The following is a 22,529-nucleotide window of genomic DNA, read 5'->3' as shown; positions in this document are numbered from 1 at the left end:
TCCATCAAACATGCCTTGAAAGCCACAAGTCAAACCCTAACATATCTCCCCTATCTCTCCCTCCACTTTATCTTTCTTCCTCTACAACTTCTCAGGGTTAAGAAATGGCCTAAACGCAAAAATGCTAAACAAACCTATGAACAACAAAACAAATGAAAAATCAAAGCAGATCCATAAAAATACATGCCTGAATCATCCATAAATGTGCACTTTTTTCTTTTTGTCTAGAACTCATGATGAGTGTAGAGACACAGCTGATCGCAACACTCAAGAAAGAGCTTGGAAACAACCCTGTTGTGTAGAATGTGGTTTTTGCCTTCATCCTCGCTGTTGTGGAGAAGATGTTGGAGGTGGAATTTGCTTGCCCTTGCAATCCTACATGGAACCGTGCATTTGTGTTTCCATTTTTTGTAATTCCTGCTGGTACAGCATGTCTGCTGATGATGCTGATTCACGGATGCGATGGATACAAGAAAGTTCTTTTTGGCTTTCTCCCTTTTATAGTGTGGATGGCCCTGATGTTGCTAGATGGACAATACTACGTCTGTGGAAACTCAGACTGGCAGGGCACATTTGTAACAGCTGACGATACCTATCTTAAGTGGTGTAAACCAACCAACACGACGAATAATTCTGAGGAGGAACTACTGCACCGTTCACACGAATTTCATATTTGGTCTCAGGTAAGAACAAGTATGATAGTATTTGTTTTGGCAAATGTCAGAAATTGATCTGTAACATGACAGCACCAGCCTGTGATTTTTAATGTGTCTTACTGAATTATCTGTCAATTGTCCACTCCAGGGGTTTGGAAACATGATGGTCACGATTTTACTCATTTTACTCGTTGTATACATTGTACATACAACAAAGAGCAGATGTTGTCAAAATGACGAAGAAGACCCTGATGCTGCATCTGTGCCACTTTAGGATCAGAAATAACACAAAACACAGGAGACTGAAGAACATACTGCTGTGTGAATATTATGTATACTTCAATATGCAAGCAAGTCTAGTCGTTAAATTCAATTCTCTACTTTTATAATAAAAAATATCTGTTGCTTTTCTCTGTAATTTGATGTGCTTGTAAGGACCTGGATATTGTAGTTACTTAACATATGCATGTAGCGCCACCATGAGGTTGATATTTGTGGTTTTGACTGAGATATCTCAGCAACTATTAGCTGAATTGCCATGAAATTTGGTCCATACATTCATGTTCCCCGCAGGATGAACTGAAATAATTTTGGTAACTTTTAATCTAGCACCAACTCAATTTAATTTGTCCAATACTTTGGTTTATTACCAGTTTCCTGCAAAACTAATGACATGTCGAATCAGCCTCAGCTGTACTTAATATTTGGTGTTAATTACATGGTAAACATTATAGTTACTTAACATCCATATGTTGTCATTATGAGCATGTCAACGTGCTGATGATTGCTTTTAGTTCATAACACCACTGTACAGCCTCACAGATGCAGTAGCATTAATCCTTTAACAGGCAAGAATTATTTTCTGATCTAATTCCAAATGCAAGCAAGGGTTTTAAGTAAAAACTGGATAAAGGTTTCATTTTGTGCTGCATTGTTTTTTTCAGTAAGTAATAAAGTATGAACCTGACTTTAAAATAAATAAATAAATAAATAAAGCTTCTCTTATTTCTCTTTAAACATGCTCATTGCTCTGTTATATGTCTGTGATGATCTTAAATATTATATGTCGCCAGACAGTATTATGTGTGTTTCAGTTAGGTGGCAAATACATACTGAGGTGAAATCAATTACATTTGCTGACTTGGCAGTTACCAAATTTCTAGGCTACAACAGTCACATCTCATAAGACTCATGTCTGAGTCTTTTACAGTGAATAGGATTGTAATTAGGGATTTGCAGTGAGCTCAGTATTTGTATTGTATCTATATTTGTTGAGGCAGCAAAATAATTTGTATTTGTATTTGAATAAAAGCGGAAAGACGCTTAAAAATCCTGTTTTTGTTTTTATTTCCCTTTTAATTTTAGAAAATTAAAGTGTTACAATAAGTATTCATGAATAAACTACCTCATGAAGGAGGTCCCCACACTGGGTCTCAAACTTGAGTCTCCCAGATCATAGATGACTGTGCTGACTACTGAGCTAAAACTCTACTCATCGCCTCATTGCAGACAGACCTCTACCTATTTATACACCCATAACACAGAGACAGCACAGCATATAACATATAGGGAGGAACTTCGAAGGTGATTCTTGCTTTGCACTTTTCATTTATTGCCATAGGACCAGGAAGACCACCTTCAAAAACCACATGATCAGAAAAACATATTGTTACACATCACTCTTGAATCCTTATTTTCCAATATCCCCCAAAATTTCTCCCCAATTTGGAAAGCCTGAATCCCCATGCATACTGGGAATGGCTACACACAGACTTGTCCCTACTTCCATGATACATGGATCATCAGCTGCTTCTTTTTCCTCTGCCAGCTGTGAGCTTTTCTTTGAGAAACCCACTGAATACAACCTATCCCAGCATCAAACAACATGCAAACTAGTTTAGTGGCTTGCTGATGAACTGAGTTGGAGACCAAAGCATAGAGAGAAAGTGAATAAATCTTGGACTTTCATGCACCAGGAGGCCAGAAACAAGACTGCAATAGGATGATACTGCAATGTTGGAATGTTCTGTATCCAGCCTGTCTGTCAACTGGCTTATTTTAGAGTTCTTCTGTCCTCTAGTGGCCAAAGAATCAGTTACACAAACACTGCTATAAAGGACAGACAATTTACCTAGAAACAGCTATTTTAGCACAGCCCATCTAACTTTAAACATTTTCTTAGTAGCTAACAAGTCAAAGAAACATTTCTAGATATTGTCATGCAATGAGTAGAGCAAGTGGACCCAAACGCAGAAAACGGCAGGCAGGATCAGATGCCGAAATACTTAACTTAAGACACAGGACACACTGTAATGGGTATAGAATGGACCCAATAGCAGCAGAAATGACACCAGTATAAATTTTACAGTCTTTCCTCCACACAATGTCAAGACAATAGTAGCACGGTCAGAGAAACATAGTTCTGATGAGTATGGCTCCACCGGGAATCGAACCCTGACCTCCCAAGGCAGACAAACCACAGCACTGGCAACAGTCCAACAGTTCGTAGGCAGGCTAGATCGGTGACGAAGAGGGAGAGACGCAGGTAAACAGGCAGTAGAGCAGATGCAACCAGAGACGATGGCAGAGCAGGAATCGGAACGTCTCTCCACCACAAGCAGACAAAGACCAGGGAACAGGCAGGCAGAACTCAGAGTCAGGGACAGGAGGCTGTGGGTTTTCCGTTGCAGAGACAAGGAGCGATGGTCGGAGACAAGCTGATCCAGAACCAGAAAGGCAGTCCGGAGATCAAGGCAAGACAGTCTGACAAAGAGGGAGTGGGCTGAGGCAGTTTATATACTGGCTTGATTGGAGATGATGAGCAGGTGGGAGTGCCAGGTGAAAGTGGTTGAACTAATGAGGGGTGTGGCAGAGCAGAGAGTGAGACTGAATGATTGGATAATTCCCACAGCAACAGGTGAGGGGGAGAGCAGACTCTGACACACTGAGACTCAGGAACAAAGAACACTGACCAGATACACAGACAACCCGACAAAAACTGAACTGAGAACAGGACTTAAATACACAGGGTCTGATTACAAATTGAACACAGGTGAATGAAGGAACACACAAGGGAAACACAGAGAAAACCAAATCCCAGAACACACAACACAATCCAACTGAAAAAGCAAGAAAGTCCCCCAAAGTCAAACATCATAAAGAAGCTCAACCAAATGACCAGGAAACATAAGTGTAACACAGAAAACCCAAAAGAACAAAAACACAACAGAAAATCCTGACAGGTTGTGACACATATTGTCATGTATTTTATATTATTTGGTATGTTAGCTGATTTCCAAGCAAGAACTGCTCTGTATTTCTCATGATTCATTGCACTGCTTTTTTACTCTTCCAGTTTTTTTCCAGTTTCCATGCTGTCACAAAGCATGCTTTTGTATGCTGAGATTCATTCATTAAATGTTCGCTGTTAATATGATGATCTGACTGATATCAGGAATACAGACAGGCTCAAAGTCTTTAACCACCATCCATTTTCAGTTTACATGTATTCAGTATTTGGGAACATTAAAATAACAGGATTGGAAACTTTTGTGTTTATGAGAATATACTGGAAAAGTTATTATTAAAGAAATACAGCCACAATGGTGTGCAACAGTTTAAAGTATGACATACATTTGCGTGGTTCAGCTAATGCATGACAATCATTATCATGTACATGCTGTAGCTTACACATTCTCAGTCACACACACACAAAGTGAAACTGATTAATTCAGCTTTTCATGTCCCACTGAAACCTTTCATAGTGTTTGTCCTCACGTACAACTCCCAGCAGAGCACATAGATGCAACCACAGTCGACCAGGAGCTGTTAGACCACTGCTTGAGTCATGTTCTCACACTCCATCAACACTGAACTGCACCATACAAATACCATTTATTACATCATTATTACATTGTTTTAAGTCACATTATACTTAAGACACAAAAACTAAATCCAAACTCTTGTTATTTTATACCCACTTAAAAGGTGTAAAATCAGAAAAGTCTGAACCACAATTGAAATGTATGTTTATTCACTGCTATGTAGACACCCTTGCAAATTCATGCACACAATCAGACACATGAGTATTCAGGTTGATACAACAGTTTCCAGTTACCACCATCACATCATATGAGACACATCTTTGAATCTTTTAAATTACATTTACTGGTAATGTAAGCATGCTTGATTGATGATTATTGTATAGCCCAATATCACAAATCACAAATTTGTGTCAGGAGGCTTTTACAGTCTGTACAGCAATACAACATCCTCTGTCCTTAAACCCTCAATTCGAATAAGGAAAAACTCCCTAAAAAAACTCTTTAACAGGGAGAACAAAATGGAAGAAACCTCAGGAAGAGCGACAGAGGAGGGACCCCTCACAAAACCAACATTTCATTCTTCAAAGGATGCTATTTTTCTCCCAATAAAAATCTATCATAACATTGAATGCTCTAAGCAATACTATTTACCAAAGTTGTGATGTCATCAGCAGAGAGGTAAACAAACCAAGACATTACTGTTAGGAGCAGATGATGGGCTCCTTTATGTTTATGTCATAGTCTGTCTAAAGCAATGCCTGTTCCAATGGTTTCATCAGCTGATTTCTGTGCAGCCTTAAGAGCCTCTGCATGTTTTCTTTCTGAGAGGAATTATAAATAATTGTTCATTGTAAAGATGAATAACCTGATAACAGCCAAAGACAAACAGACTTGAGTATCACATCGTTTATTGTACATGTTCAGTGTAATATCTGTGGAACATTAAAAGCTGAATCTTCCAGATATACAGTAGATATTAGCTCTCATATAGCATAATCCATAAACAGGACATGTCAAACATGGCCGTCATATTCATTTTTGTCACATAACAGTGCAAGATGAAGATGTCTGATTAACTTTCACTTTTAAACCACATGAGACCTTTTAGTCTAGACGCACGTAGATCTTGTCAGGTCTACACTTGAACTATGTTTTGTTTGGCCAAGATCTAAACACAGAGGGTTACTGAGGACAAATAACAACAGAAAATGAAAGGTAACACCTAAACAAGTGAGCACTTAAAAACCACAATACAAAAAAAAGAAGCGGGAGGGGGGAAAAAAACATCTTATAATGCTGAGCAATTGAAAAAGTTTCACTTGAAGTAATCAGTCCTCAAGAGGAATATTTTTCTGTTTGAACTTAAAGGTTGGTACATCTTACGTTCATGTTCATTCTGAATGCACAATTAGAAACTGGGAGACAGTTATAACTACTTTAGTCCAGTTTATGTTAAATGTATAGGTTTGTATTGTGCACTCTTTGTGTGATGCATAAATGGTTGTGTATACTACATTTGAAAATCATTGCATTGCATGGACATTACATTTGAAAATGATTATATTTTAAAATCATTTCACAACAGATTTACTGACACATTTAATAAATGAAAGTCTTTCTACATTAAAATATGTTTTTAATGCCATCATTATATTTAAAAATGTCACAATTATCCTCTCGATGTTCAGCCAAATTGCATTCACTAGTTTTGTATTATTTTTTAAATTAACAATTTCATTTTTAGATATCGAAATGATAAAAATGAGTTCAACTTCTTTTCTTTTCTTTTCTTTGGACACGCCAAGGAATTTGGCATCACAAATCAAATCAAAAATTGAAATGAACTACATCATGCCATTCTGAAATTGTGTTTTTGGCTTGTAATTTTTCAGTAATTTCTTTAAAACACTGACAGAGCTTTCTGCTGCCACCTGCTGCAAACGATGTGAAAACTGACATGTGCAAAACAGAAACTTTTTAATCACCTCTTGTTCCATCAAATGTGCCTTGAAAGCCAGTCGAACTCTAACATATCTCCCTCCACTTTATCATCTTCATCTGCAAACTCTCAGAGTTAAAAATGGCCTAAATGCAAAAAATGATGAAAAAAATACATGCCTGAATCATCCATAAATGTGCACTTTTTTCTTTTTGTGTAGAATTCATGATGAGCGATCCAACACAGCTGATCACAACTCTCAAGAATGAGTTTGGAACAAACCCTGTTGTGTCAAATGTGATTTTTGCCTTCCTCCTCGCTGCTGTGGAGAAGATTTTTGAGGTGGAATTTGCTTGCCCTTGCAGTCCTGGATGGAACCGCATGTTTGTTTTTCCATTTTTTTTAATTCCTGCTGTTACAGCGTCTCTGCTGATGATGCTGAGTCAGGAAAACACGAATACAATATACAAGAAAGTTCTTTGTAGCTGTCTCCCTCCCATAGTGTGGATGGCCCTGATGTTGCTTGATGGCCAATACTTGGTCTGTGCAGAGACTGAGTGGCCAGGCGTATTTGTAACAGCTGACGACGATACCTATCTTAAGTGGTGTAAACCAATCAACATGACGATTAATTCTGAGGACAAACTACGGCACCGTTCACACAGATTGTATATTTGGTCTCAGGTAAGAACAGAATGATTGTGTTTGTTTTGGCAAATATCAGAAATTGATCTGTAACATGAGAGCACCAGCGTGTGATTTTTATGTGACGATGTTGATGAATATTTTGTTTCTGTGTCTTACTGAATTATCTGTCACTTGTCCACTTCTGTAGGGGGCTGGAAATGCTATGGTCACCATTTTACTCTTTTTACTCGTTGGATACGTTATATACAGAAGACTGCACAAAGAAAAAAACAATGCTGCAACGCAAACTGAAGAGCAATCCTCTCCTGTATGAATACTGTAATAGCACTGTGTGAATATTATGTATACTTCGATATGCAAGCAAGTCTAGTAGTTAAATTCAGGGCTTTACTCTTGTAATAAAAAACATCTGTTGATTTTCTCTGTAAATTGAAGTGCTTGTTGCACCTGGATAAGATGGTTAAGGACAGTCAAGAATCTTTCACTCTTGAGATGAGTCGTGAACTTTTTTTTCATTTTAAAACATCTACTCACTAAATCTCAAAACAAATATATCTCAAAACAGAGGTCTTTGGTGGGAAGTGTTTCTCTAGTTATATTCTGTTTCTCCTGTATCTCAACCTTATAACATTTCACTTTTTTTTTAAATTCTTAAAAAAAAAACTTCAACCAGTATATATTTTTGTTTATAGTTATATTTTTTTTGAATAAATAGTAATTATTTAAATATACAAAATATTTTCTATTTGTGTTGTACTGTATATATTTGTATTTGTAATTACCCAAATAAATCTTGTTCATTATTAGCCATGATAGCAGCATGGCTTAAGGGATGGTCAGTCAGTCAGTCATTCATGGTTTCCTGCCGATGAATCATAGTGACTTTGGTGATCTTCTGATTTTTTTCTCTAGCGCCACTGTGAGGTTGATATTTGTGGTTTTGACTGAGATATCTCAGCAACTATTAGCTGAATTGCCATGAAATTTGGTCCAGACATTCATGTTCCCCGCAGGATGAACTGAAATAATTTTAGTAACTTTTAATCTAGCACCACCTCAATTTAATTTGTCCAATACTTTGGTTTATTACCAGTTTCCTGCAAAACTAATGACATGTCGAATCAGCCTCAGCTGTACTTAATATTTGGTGTTAATTACATGGTAAACATTGTACTTAACATCCATATGTTGTCATTGTGAGCATGTTAGCGTGTTGATGATAGCTTTTAGCTCATAACACCACTGAACAGCCTCACAGACATACTAGCATTAATCTTATAATAGGCAAGTGTGTAATTATTTTCTGATCTAATTCCCAATGCAAGCAAGGGTTTTAATGCTTGTAACAGTTATGTTTAGTGTGGTAAACTGTCTTGTTTGATATTGTTTTATATATAATTTTAAGTAAAAACTGGATAAAGGTTTCATTTTGTGCTGCATTGTTTTTTCTTTCAGCAAGTTGTAAAGTATGAACCTGACTTTTTTTTTTTTTTAAATAAAGCTTCATCTTTTTTCTCTATAAACCTGCTCATTGCTCTGTAATATGTCTGTTATGGTCTTAAATATTATATATCACCAGGCAGTATTATGCGGGTTTGAGTTAGGTGGCAAATACATACTGAGATGAAATTAATCACATTTGCTGATGTGGCAGCTTGATAGGCTACCACAGTCTCATCTCATAAGACTCATCTCTGAGTTGTTCCGCATTCTATGCAGAGAGACGAGTGGATTATGAGCTGTATACATAACCATGGGAGCGCTAGACGAGTCGACATGAACCTAGAAATGTTCTAGAGCCATGACAAGCGGCAATGCTTCTTTTTCAATGGTCAAGTACCATTTCTGATGGGAATCAAGTTTTTTTGAAAAATAAGAAATCAGGTGCTCTACCCCATCAGAACCATCCTGTAGAAGGACATCTTGCATCCACAGCTAACTGAAACAGCTGATCAAACCAAGTTGCTGCAAAGATGGGTATGTTTAACAGGAGACTTTTGGTTTGTTCAAAAACAGACTGGCAGGCATCAGACCACTTGAAGTTCACCTTTGGACTCAGCAGGTCAGTTAAGGGTGAGGCTACAACGGAGAAATTTTTACAGCATCCCCTGTAAACGCCAACCATAGCTAAATAACGACGAAGCTCAGTTCAGGTGGTTGGAACAGGAAATGCCATAATACACTCCACCTTCACCTGAACAGGATGAACCTGACCTCCCCCCACCACCTTTCCAAGATAGGTCACTGTGGCATGCCCAAACTCACATTTAGACAGGTTTACAGTCAAACCCACCTCCTTCAGACGGCAAAACACTGCACGCAGATGCTCCAGATGTTCAACCCACGACTCAGAGCAGACAACCAAATCATTGAGGTATGTCTCACAGAAAGACAGACCAGCAAGAACGACATTCACCAAACACTGAAAAGTGGCTGGCACATTACGCATGCCAAAGGCCATAACCGTGTGTTGGAGAAAGTCATCAGGCGTAATAAATCAGAGATCTCCTTCACCCGCTCAGTCAACGGGACTTGCCAATATCCCTTCAGTAGCTATAATTTAGTAACAAACCTGGTTCCTGATCTACACAATCCTCCATCCTTGAAAGAGGATAACGGTCATAAACTACCAAATAAACATGAGACACAGATGAGAGAAAAAGACACCACTCTAAATGTTGTTTATTAATCAATAAATATAATCATTTTCACATTGCTACATCATGCAAGGATACAAGTACTACTCCAAAATACATCATTTTGAGTAAAGCCAATATATAATTTTGACTTTTTTTCCAATTTAGTGTAAAGTAAATTTACAGATATGAAAGCGTGAATGATTATGTCTAGCTCCAGTTGTGATACAAAAGACTTGAGTTTTGCAATATTTATTAGTTGGAAAAAACATGTACGGGTCAGTGATTTAATATGGTGATCGACTTGCATCGCCTGATCAAATATACAACTGAGATTTCTCGAGTTAGAATGAACAGCTGAGGAAAGAGACCCAATACTCTGAACAACCTTGGGAGCTATACTGTCTGAGGCTATAATAAGAACCTCTGTCTTGTCTGTATTAAGCTGTAAAAAGTTGTTAGACATCCAGTCCTTAATTGGCAGTCAGACAGAAGAAGCCCTCGCATCTTTAACCATATTGTTAAACTCAGTTAAAACGTCTCTGCAGTAAAGGCAGTGAACATGGAGTTTAGTGGATTTCCACAGACACTCTGACTTCCAACATTTGCGCTGGAAACAAAGAATGGTGTCATTTACCCAAGGGGATGAATTTACGGAGGGGACAAAACGCATTTTACAAGAAGCCACTATATCCAAAACTGAGGATTAATGTGCGTTAAAGGATTGAACTGGACAATATACGTCTGCATGAGAACACAACACTGTGCTTGGGTCAATAGCTGCAGAAAACTTTTCAGCTGTGAGATGATTTAAGATGAGAGAGGGCTTTAAACTTTTGCTGGGAAGAGAATCTAAGTTAAAAGACAGGTTGAACAAAACACAATTATGGTCAGTAACTTGCAGCACCTTAGAGCAAATTGTTAGGAGTAAAGGGGGCAGGGTTTATAGTTCCTCTTTCTTCCTTTCCCTTTCCTAAACTGGACTGGTTTTCATTGAGAAGATAACAAGGGGGTGTGGTTAAGCTGCGGGTTGATAAAAGGACGTCACGGTGAGGTGCGTGCGCAGCCACTGGAGTAACGTGGTGAGGCTCAGCTGGGAAAGCGCGACAATTGAAAGTGATACGAGTTGAGTTAAAGCCCAGAGAGACGTCCTTTTTAGACGTTTTCGAGACATTACAGCTTCACACCTTTCCTGCACCTGGACCCTTGAGTAAAACCAGTTCTGTTCTTCGGGGACCCATCCCCCAACCACCAAAAACTGAACTGAACCGCCAGAAGGAGCTCGCGAGGCCGAGTCGGGGGGACTTGAAATGCTAGTCGGCGTGGAAACCCGGTAAGGTAACCCACCTCCAGACTGTCTCTCTCCAACATTGGAAACCAGTCCGTCTTCCTCTTTGTTCTTCCACGTTTTCTCCCTTTCTACACCCTCCAGGTTAGGACTAGTATTGGTTCTTAATATTGAATCCCCTAGACTTGACTAGTCCGTAAAAAATGGAGTCAGTAGTTAAGCCATGTGTAAAAACAAGGTCCAGAGTATGCCCCCTAATGTGTGTGGGACCAGACACGTGTTGAATAAAATTAAAAGACACAGTAACATTAAGAAAATCAGCAGCAAAGCTGTGGACGACATCCACATGAGTATTAAAATCACCAACTATAGTAACTCTGTCTAGCCTTATGATGGAGGATAAAAAAATCACTGAATTCAGATATAAAAGAACTGTTAAAACCAGGGTGTCAGTAGATTAAAATACAATAAAATGGATTAGAATGACCAACTTTGGTTAACTGCAGTTCAAAAGAGGAGAAGAATCCAGTGCTCATTGATTGACTCTGAAAACAGTTCCTGAAGACTGATAATTATCTGTATCAGTGGCAGCTGGTGACTCAAAACATTGGGGAGGACAGGAGGAAAACCAACATGGAATCTTACAACAAACCGCATCAAACTATATCATTGTCCCCCACCTGATGAAATCGGAGGGGTGGGGCCCAATTTTATATGCCAATAAAAGAATTTGCTTTTAAAAACAAAAACCCCTGAGTAGTTGAAAGGCCGCTTCTTTAAAGACATTTAGCATATACATATTGTTTCTAAACAGAGACGTGCTCCTTTTAGCCGTGCAGTGGTTCAGATCTGTCATTTTACCAACAAAGTGAAATTCAAATTTATAGCATCATTCTTTTGTGATGACAACATATCACATGATTTACATGTGTTTCCTATGTATTTTCTTAGTATACAGAAACATATAAAGTACCACAAAGCTTATAATGTGATACAGGAACAGATCAGTGCTGAACACTAAAAACATTCACAGATCTAAAAGTGTAGGCTCACATCAGAAAGTATTAATGCACGTATCAAGTACATGACTTACGCACTCTGATCTATGTGCACGACATACAAAATATAGTCTACAAAGCTGATATGTTAACACTAGGAGTGTTAACATGAACACAAAACTCACGGTTCGGATTGTATCACGGATTTGAGTCATGGATAAGATCATTATTAGGATCAGCGGAAAAAAAGGGGGGTAGACAAATAAAACTTTGTTTTAAGAGCTGAATAAGGCGCGGCCACTCAGCCTTGCAGCCAATTTTTCCCAGTGGCCACTTGCGGTATTGCAGCGAAAAATCCCCCTGCGGCCCAAAAAGGATTCTTCCCATAGACCACCATTGTAAAACAGACGTCTGCAAAACTGTTGACAAGACACCTCGAACTGCAAACAACGTCAATTGTGACTTTCTGTTATGGACTTTTGAGTCATGGAGGTTTTATATTTGTCAAACTTTCTTCAAGCCAAGAAAAGCGATTTAAAAATCTCTGACGTCATCACAATGTAAAGTCTATGGGCCGAGCGGGAGCTCGCGGGCGGGGCCAGCGGGGTAAATACTACTGCGCATAGTCAGTGGGCCGCACAACGTGGAAGCAAACCCGGAAGCTAGAAACTTTTTTTGGCGTATGCGCCAGGCGAGCAATTCCTGTAGGACTGAATGGGCGCCATTTTGAGTCCAGTATCCAGATCTTATAATACATCCATGGCAGGCACCCATCCTCCTCTGTCCCCCACTCCCCCTCACTGCCCCCCACCACCACTTCACACACACTGCTCTTTCTCCTCCCACCCTGCAGGTGTTGCTGTAAACAGAATTTCAATAATGGATTTTTTCCAAAGGACAAAAAATATTTTATAAATAATACTGAGATTTGTAATGGTTTATTTCAACCAAATATTCTTTTTTATATTTTGATCTCCCTCTTGCCTCTCAAAAAATAGAGGAGGATCAACCTCCTCTGCCTCTATGGACCAGCCTCCACTGATGCATTGATACCTTTTTATGTGAACATAAGGTTTTAGATCTGTAAATGTAGAGTTCACACCTGCATCAGAGTTTAAACCTTTTTGATCTGTAGCCTATATAAGAGAATTGTGAAATAGCCTACTTATGATATGTGGATTGCACACTTTGGTTGAAAGGATTTTCTGGATGAGTTAGCTACTGTTTCCCTCCTAACAACCCACTCCCCCAAATTATGTATGTGTGTCTGCAAGCACATCAGATCTTTCAGAGACGAATTTCAACACTTAAGATGTTCCATCATGTTTTGCTATGGGATGAAACTTATGCTCTGTAGAAAGCAGAAACAGAAAAATAACATTAATTTACATTCTAGGCTCAGTTAAATGTAGTATCCACACTATATGGGGACATTTCTATTATTTTTGTGATATGCATGTCTTCGGATTTAAAGCAATGTCTGTGCAAAGACAGAATGGCCAAGCACATTTGTAACAGCTGACCAAACCTATCTTAAGTGGTGTAAACCAACCAACAAGAAAATTTACTTGGACATTTTGTGAAAGAGAAAATGTGTCAAAGATTACGATAATGTTGGCAAGTTGGTTCTCTTAAGTTGCCGACACTGTAATTTTAATTATACATCTGATATTATCTAGCCAGTGATAGTATAACCACACTGATCTGAAGGGCAATGCTATTGAATGCTCATTTATTAACAAATAAAGATAAAATCATGAACAGGGACAAGCGCTGCTCTTAACTTTCCCCACCCAGACTCATCAAGCCGGATGTGGGGATTGAACCGTCAACTTTCAGGTTATAAATTCATTCCTCTAACCTTTAGGCTATCACTACCTACCTACAGGTGCGCATTTAATCTGTCATCAATTTTGTGCCAAGCCATCTCCTTCACCTTGTTAATTGTAGCAGTATTGGCCTTTTTCGTGAAAACTCCTTTATATTCTTCATATAGTCTTATTAGCAGGTTTGTTCTGCTGCGGAGAAGAATACCGCTCTAGTTTTCTCTTCTTTTTGCGACATAGCATGGTCTTTTCGACAATCGACTGTTCTGGGCTGCTTATGTACTCTGTGCACGCGCACACTTCAAGCTTATTCCAGTCTGGCTAGACTTAGTGTTGACTAAACACAGCTAAGCTGCATTAGTGGAACGGCTTGAGCCTCAAGTGAAAGTTGACGTTCATTCTAGTCAGGCTTTTTCAAGTAAGTGCAGCTTTCTTTAGCTGCGTTGATGGAACATCCCTCTGGTCTCAGTGTTCTTCCCCTGTCTGCTTTTACCTTCACACCTGTCCTGTATCAATCTTGTCAGCCCTGCCCTGCTCCCAGTGTCTTCCCAGCCTGCCCCTGTGTCTTGCCACCTGTTTCTTGTTGTCTAATTAGTTTAGTTTGTATTTAAGTCCTAGTTTTAGTTCAGTCTTGTGGGATCATTTGTTTGGTTTAGTTGCCTGCACACACTTCTGTGTCCTGTTCCTGTGTTAGTTAATAAATATATTCTTCAGTTCCTTCTGCCTACTGAGTCTCTGCATTTGGGTCCACCTGCTCCGCATATCATGACAGTGCAGCAGTTTTAATTATGACTCTATACATTAGAGTGGTTCAACTAATGCATGCCGATTATTGTCATGTACATGTATGATATGTATGTACATATATGATGTAGCTTCTACAATCTCAATCACACACACAAACAAAATGAAACTGATAAATTCAGCTTTTTATTTCTCACTGAGGCCTTTCATAGTGTTTGTCCTCACGTAGAACTCCCAGCATACAGATGCAACCACAGTCAACCAGGAGCCGCAATCATTTCCTCACACTCAATCAAGACTGAACTGCACCATACAAATACCATTTATTACATCATTACATTGCATTAAATCACATTATATTTAAAATACAAAAACTAAACCCAACTTCTTGTTGTTTTACACCCATTTAAAAGATGTTAAATCAGAAAAAGGACCACAATCCAAATGTATTTTTATTCATTATTATTGTCCCTTATCAACATCTCATCTTATAAGACACATCTTTGAGTCTTTAAAATAACATTTACTGGTAATGTAAGCATGCTTGATTGATGTAAGCATAATGAAGCTTAATGAACTTATTTTCAAGCAAAAACAGTTTTGTATTTCTTATGATTCATTGCATGATTTGAAATAGGGTTAAATATTGTCAACCTGCTTGTCTATTCACCTGATATATGCAGATATGCTTTTACTGTTCCACTTTTGTATGCCGAGATTCATTTATTAAATGTTCACTGGTAATATGATGATCTGACTGTCAGGAATACAGAAAGGCTCAAAGTCTTTAACCACCATCCATTTTCAGTTTACATGTATTCAGTATTGGGGAACATTAAACTAACAGGATTGGAAACTTTTGTGTTTATGAGAATATACTGGAAAAGTTATTATTAAAGAAATACAGCCAAAATGGTGTGCAACAGTTTTAAATATGACATACATTTGCGTGGTTCAACGAATGCGTGTCAAGCATTTTTTAGTACATGCTGTAGCTTACACAATCTCAATCACACATACACACAAAGTAAAAGTGATGAATTTAGCTTTTCATGTGTCACTGAGGCCTTTCATAGTGTCTGTCCTCACACAGAACTACCAGCAGACCACACAGATGCAACCACAGTCAACCAGGAGCTGTTAGACCACTGCTGCAATCATGTTCTCACACTCCATCAACACTGAACTGCACCATACAAATACATATACAAAACCATTTATTACATCATTATTACATCGTTTTAAATCACATTATACTTAAGATACAAAAACTAAATCCAACCTCTTGTTATTTTACACCCACTTAAAAGATGTAAAATCAGAAAAGTCTGAACCACAATTGAAACGTATGTTTATTCACTGCTGTGTAGACACCCTTGCAATTTCATGCACACAGACACATGAGTATTCATGTTGATACAACACTTTCCAGTTACCACCATCACATCTTATGAGACACAACTTTGAATCTTTTAAATTGCATGCTTGATTGATGTAAACATATTGATCAAGTCAAGTCAATTTATATTTGTATAGCCCAATATCACTTTTCTTTCTAAGAGGAATTATAAATAATTGTTCATTGTAAAGTTGAATAACCTGATAACAGCCAAAGACAAACAGACTTAAGTATCACATTGTTTATTGTACATGTTCAGTCTAATATCTGAGGAACGTTCAAAGCTGAATCTTCCAGATATACAGTAGATATACAGTTAGCTCTCATATAGCATTATCCATAAACAGGACATGTCAAACATGGCTGCCATATTCTTTTTTGTCACATAACAGTGCAAGATGAAGATGTCTGATTAACTTTCACTTTTAAACCACATGAGACCTTTTAGTCTAGACATCTATACGCACATAGATCTTGTCAGGTCTACGCTTGAACTATGTTTTGTTTGGCCAAGATCTAAACACTGAGGGTTACTGAGCACAAATAACAATGGAAAAATGAAAGGAAGTGAGCACAGATAAAAACCACAATACAAAAAAAAGAAGCGGGAGGGGGGAAAAAACATCTCATAAAGCTGAGCAATTGAAAGAGTTTCACTTGAAGTAATCAGTCCTCAAGAGGAATATTTTTCTGTTTGAACTTAAAGGTTGGTACATCTTACTTTAATGTTTACTCTGAATGTACAATTACAAGCTGTGAGACAGTTATAACTAATTTATTCCACTTTATGTTAAATGTATAGGTTTGTATTGTGCACTCTTTGTGTGATGCATAAATGGTTGTGTATACTACATTTGAAAATCATTGCATTGCATGGACATTACATTTGAAAATGATTATATTTTAAAATCATTTCACAACAGATTTACTGACACATTTAATAAATGAAAGTCTTTCTACATTAAAATATGTTTTTAATGCCATCATTATATTTAAAAATGTCACAATTATCCTCTCGATGTTCAGCCAAATTACATTCACTATTTTTGTATTATTTTTTAAATTAACAATTTCATTTTTAGATATCGAAATGATAAAAAATTAGTTCAACTTCTTTTCTTTTCTTTGGACACGCCAAGGAATTTGGCATCACAAATCAAATCAAAAATTGAAATGAACTACATCATGCCATTCTGAAGTTGTGTTTTTGGCTTGTAATTGTTCAGTAATTTCTTTAAAACACTGACAGAGCTTTCTGCTGCCACCTGCTGCAAACGATGTGAAAACTGACATGTTCAAAACAGAAACTTTTTAATCACCTCTTGTCCCATCAAATGTGCCTTGAAAGCCAGTCGAACCCTAACATATCTCCCTCCACTTTATCATTCTTCCTCTGCAACCTCTCAGAGTTAAAAATGGCCTAAATGCAAAAAATGCTAAGTGAACCTATGAACAAAAACACAGTTGAAACAAATGAAAAATCAAACCAGATCCATAAAAATACATGCCTGAATCATCCATAAATGTGCACTTTTTTCTTTTTGTGTAGAATTCATGATGAGCAATCCGACACAGCTGATCTCAACACTCAAGAATGAGCTTGGAGACAGGCCTGTTGTATCAACTGTGGTTTTTGCCTTCATCCTCGCTGTTGTGGAGAAGATGTTGGGGGTGAAATTTGCTTGCCCTTGCAATCCTACATGGAACCGTGCATTTGTGTTTCCATTTTTTGTAATTCCTGCTGGTATAGCGTGTCTGCTGATGATGCTGATTCACGGATGCAATGGATACAAGAAAGGTCTTTGTGGCTTTCTCCCTTTTTATAGTGTGGATTGCCCTGATGTTGCTAGATGGACAATACTACGTCTGTGGAAACTCAGACTGGCCGGGCACATTTGTAACAGCTGACGATACCTATCTTAAGTGGTGTTAACCAACCAACACGACAATTTACTCTTTGAAGGAACTACTGCACCGTTCACACGAGTTTCATATTTGGTCTCAGGTAAGAACAAGTATGATAGTGTTTGTTTTGGCAAATGTCAGAAATTGATCTGTAACATGACAGCACCAGCCTGTGATTTTTAATGTGTCTTACTGAATTATCTGTCAATTGTCCACTCCAGGGGTTTGGAAACACGATGGTCACAATTTTACTCATTTTACTCGTTGTATACATTGTACATACAACAAAGAGCAGATGTCGTCAAAATGACGAAGAAGACCCTGATGCTGCAGCCGTGCCACTTCAGCATCAGAAAAAACACAAAACACAGGAGACTGAAGAACATACTGCTGTGTGAATATTATGTATACTTCAATATGCAAGCAAGTCTAGTCGTTAAATTCAATTCTCTACTTTTACAATAAAAAACATCTGTTGCTTTTCTCTATAATTTGATGTGCTTGTAAGGACCTGGATATTATATTTACTTAACATCCGCATGTTGTCATTATGAGCATGTTAACGTGCTGATGATTGCTTTTAGTTCATAACACCACTGTACAGCCTCACAGATGCAGTAGCATTAATCCTTTAACAGGCAAGAATTATTTTCTGATCTAATCCCAATGCAAGCAAGGGTTTTATAACTTGTAATGGTTATGTTTAGTGTAATAAACTCTTCTTTGATATTGTTTTATATATAATTTTAAGTAAAAACTGGATAAAGGTTTCATTTTGTGCTGCATTGTTTTTTTCAGTAAGTAATAAAGTATGAACCTGACTTTAAAATAAATAAATAAAGCTTCTCTTATTTCTCTATAAACATGCTCATTGCTCTGTTATATGTCTGTGATGATCTTAAATATTATATGTCGCCAGACAGTATTATGTGTGTTTCAGTTAGGTGGCAAATACATACTGAGGTGAAATCAATTACATTTGCTGACTTGGCAGTTACCAAATTTCTAGGCTACAACAGTCTCATCTCATAAGACTCCTGTCTGAGTCTATTACAGTGAATAGGATTGTAGTTAGGGATTTGCAGAGAGCTCAGTATTTGTATTGTATCTATATTTGTTGAGGCAGCAAAATAATTTGTATTTGTATTTGAATAAAAGCGGAAAGACGCTTAAAAATCCTGTTTTTGTTTTTATTTTGCTTTTAATTTTAGAAAATTAAAGTGTTACAATAAGTGTTCATGAATAAACTACCTCATGAAGGAGGTCCCCACACTGGGTCTCAAACTGGAGTCTCTCAGATCATAGACAATTGCACTGACTACTGAGCTAAAACTTTACTCATCACCTCATTGCAGACAGACCTCTACCTATTTATACACCCATAACACAGAGACAGCACAGCGTGTAATATGTAGAGAAGAACTTCAAAGGTGATTCTTGCTTTGCACTTTTCATTTATTGCCTATTTTTTACATCCTAAAATACATCCTTGTGGAAAGGAGAAGGGGAACAACAGATATGGAGAATCCCTTGTAAGCACTTGTCAGTAGCTCAGCTTTATCTCTGGGGAACACCCCCAACTCCAGGAGTGATGTCCAAATAAGGAAATGTGTGTCATGTAGCAGATGGATGTGACTCCCCTGGTTGTGACCTTCTGATGGACATAACAGTGGAGCAGTGGAGAGAGACTGAGATAGCAATATAACCAACCTGCACACTGGTGTTTGAGATGGGTTTCTCTTCTTCCCGTAAACAAATACTTTTAAAAATATTTGTATGAAACAAGTACTCATAAAAAAAACAACTATTTGTGCTTTGCCAAATAATGTATTTGTATTCAGGCACACCCGTAATTGTAGTGAATATAAGTATGACTGATTACACTTGAATACATTTGTCACTGAAATATTCACTCTCCATGGATACTGTTTGGGGTTATACGCCTTAATCATGTCAAGAGGCAAAGTTTATTTTTCATGTTTCATGAACCAAAAAAAAAAAAAAAAATCCCCTAGCACACTAATTCTCCACACATTTAACTTCAACAATCAAAGGTCCACAAGTAACACATAACAAAGGTTGGAGGATGTTGAAAAAGTATCAATGGCTGGATCAATATTACAATAGGTCCCTTACTACGCATAGAAACAGGAAGACCACCTTCAAAAACCACATGATCAGAAAAACATTGTTACACATCACTCTTGAATCCTTATTTTCCAATATCCCCCAAAATTTCTCTCCAATTTGGAAAGCCTGAATCCCCATGCATACTGGGAATGGCTACAGACAGACTTGTCCCTACCTCCATGATGCATGGATCATCAGCTGCTTCTTTTTCCTCTGCCAGCTGTGAGCTTTTCTTAAAGAAACCCACTGAATACAACCTATCCCAGCATCAAACAACATGCAAACTAATTTAGTGGCTTGCTGATGAACTGAGTTGGAGACCAAAGCATAGAGAGAAAGTGAATAAATCTTGGACTTTCATGCACCAGGAGGCCAGAAACAAGACTGCAATAGGATGGTACTGCAATGTTCTGTATCCAGCCTGTCTGTCAACTGGCTTATTTTAGAGTTCTTCTGTCCTCTAGTGGCCAAAGAATCAGTTACACAAACACTGCTATAAAAAGGACAGACAATTTACCCAGAAACAGCTATTTTAGCATGGCCCATCTAACTTTAAACATTTTCTTAGTAGCTAACAAGTCAAAGAAACATTTCTAGATATTGTCATGCAATGAGTAGAGCAAGTGGACCCAAACGCAGAAAACGGTAGGCAGGATCAGATGCTGAAATACTTAACTTAAGACACAGGACACACTGTAATGGGTATAGAATGGACCCAATAGCAGCAGAAATGACACCGGTATAAATTTTACAGTCTTTCCTCCACACAATGTCAAGACAATAGTAGCACGGTCAGAGAAACATAGTTCTGATGAGTATGGCTCCACCGGGAATCGAACCCTGACCTCCCAAGGCAGACAAACCACAGCACTGGCAACAGTCCAACAGTTCGTAGGCAGGCTAGATCGGTGACGAAGAGGGAGAGACGCAGGTAAACAGGCAGTAGAGCAGATGCAACCAGAGACGATGGCAGAGCAGGAATCGGAACGTCTCTCCACCACAAGATCAGGGAACAGGCAGGCAGAACTCAGAGTCAGGGACAGGGACAGGGACAGGAGGCTGTGGGTTTACCGTTGCAGAGACGAGGAGCGATGGTCGGAGACGAGCTGATCAAGAACCAGGAAGGCAGTCCGGAGATCAAGGCAAGACAACTTAGCGTAGACAATCTGACAAAGAGGGAGTGGGCTGAGGCAGTTTATATACTGGCTTGATTGGAGATGATGAGCAGGTGGGAGTGCCAGGTGAAAGTGGTTGAACTAATGAGGGGTGTGGCAGAGCAGAGAGTGAGACTGAATGATTGGATAATTCCCACAGCAACAGGTGAGGGGGAGAGCAGACTCTGACACACTGAGACTCAGGAACAAAGAACACTGACCAGATACACAGACAACCCGACAAAAACTGAACTGAGAACAGGACTTAAATACACAGGGTCTGATTACAAATTGAACACAGGTGAATGAAGGAACACACAAGGGAAACACAGAGAAAACCAAATCCCAGAACACACAACACAATCCAACTGAAAAAGCAAGAAAGTCCCCCAAAGTCAAACATCATAAAGAAGCTCAACCAAATGACCAGGAAACATAAGTGTAACACAGAAAACCCAAAAGAACAAAAACACAACAGAAAATCCTGACAGGTTGTGACACATATTGTCATGTATTTTATATTATTTGGTATGTTAGCTGATTTCCAAGCAAGAACTGCTCTGTATTTCTCATGATTCATTGCACTGCTTTTTTACTCTTCCAGTTTTTTTCCAGTTTCCATGCTGTCACAAAGCATGCTTTTGTATGCTGACATTCATTCATTAAATGTTCGCTGTTAATATGATGATCTGACTGATATCAGGAATACAGACAGGCTCAAAGTCTTTAACCACCATCCATTTTCAGTTTACATGTATTCAGTATTTGGGAACATTAAAATAACAGGATTGGAAACTTTTGTGTTTATGAGAATATACTGGAAAAGTTATTATTAAAGAAATACAGCCACAATGGTGTGCAACAGTTTAAAGTATGACATACATTTGCGTGGTTCAGCTAATGCATGACAATCATTATCATGTACATGCTGTAGCTTACACATTCTCAGTCACACACACACAAAGTGAAACTGATTAATTCAGCTTTTCATGTCCCACTGAAACCTTTCATAGTGTTTGTCCTCACGTACAACTCCCAGCAGAGCACATAGATGCAACCACAGTCGACCAGGAGCTGTTAGACCACTGCTTGAGTCATGTTCTCACACTCCATCAACACTGAACTGCACCATACAAATACCATTTATTACATCATTATTACATTGTTTTAAGTCACATTATACTTAAGACACAAAAACTAAATCCAAACTCTTGTTATTTTATACCCACTTAAAAGGTGTAAAATCAGAAAAGTCTGAACCACAATTGAAATGTATGTTTATTCACTGCTATGTAGACACCCTTGCAAATTCATGCACACAATCAGACACATGAGTATTCAGGTTGATACAACAGTTTCCAGTTACCACCATCACATCATAT

The 22,529-nt window shown here is 38.2% G+C and overlaps 1 long non-coding RNA gene across 1 annotated transcript; it reads left to right on the top strand.

Annotated features, from left to right (window-relative positions):
• The first annotated feature begins 3,489 nt into the window (after positions 1-3,489).
• On the top strand, positions 3,490-18,522 carry LOC137183211 (uncharacterized). Its single transcript, XR_010928427.1, has 3 exons — positions 3,490-3,708; positions 6,640-7,103; positions 18,085-18,522. It is a non-coding gene; the product is annotated as an uncharacterized lncRNA (long non-coding RNA).
• Positions 18,523-22,529: the final 4,007 nt, after the last annotated feature.

Source organism: Thunnus thynnus, chromosome 5 (assembly GCF_963924715.1).
Source record: "Thunnus thynnus chromosome 5, fThuThy2.1, whole genome shotgun sequence".
Classification (NCBI taxonomy): Eukaryota; Metazoa; Chordata; class Actinopteri; order Scombriformes; family Scombridae; genus Thunnus; species Thunnus thynnus.
This window is presented reverse-complemented; position numbering and strand designations above follow the sequence as displayed.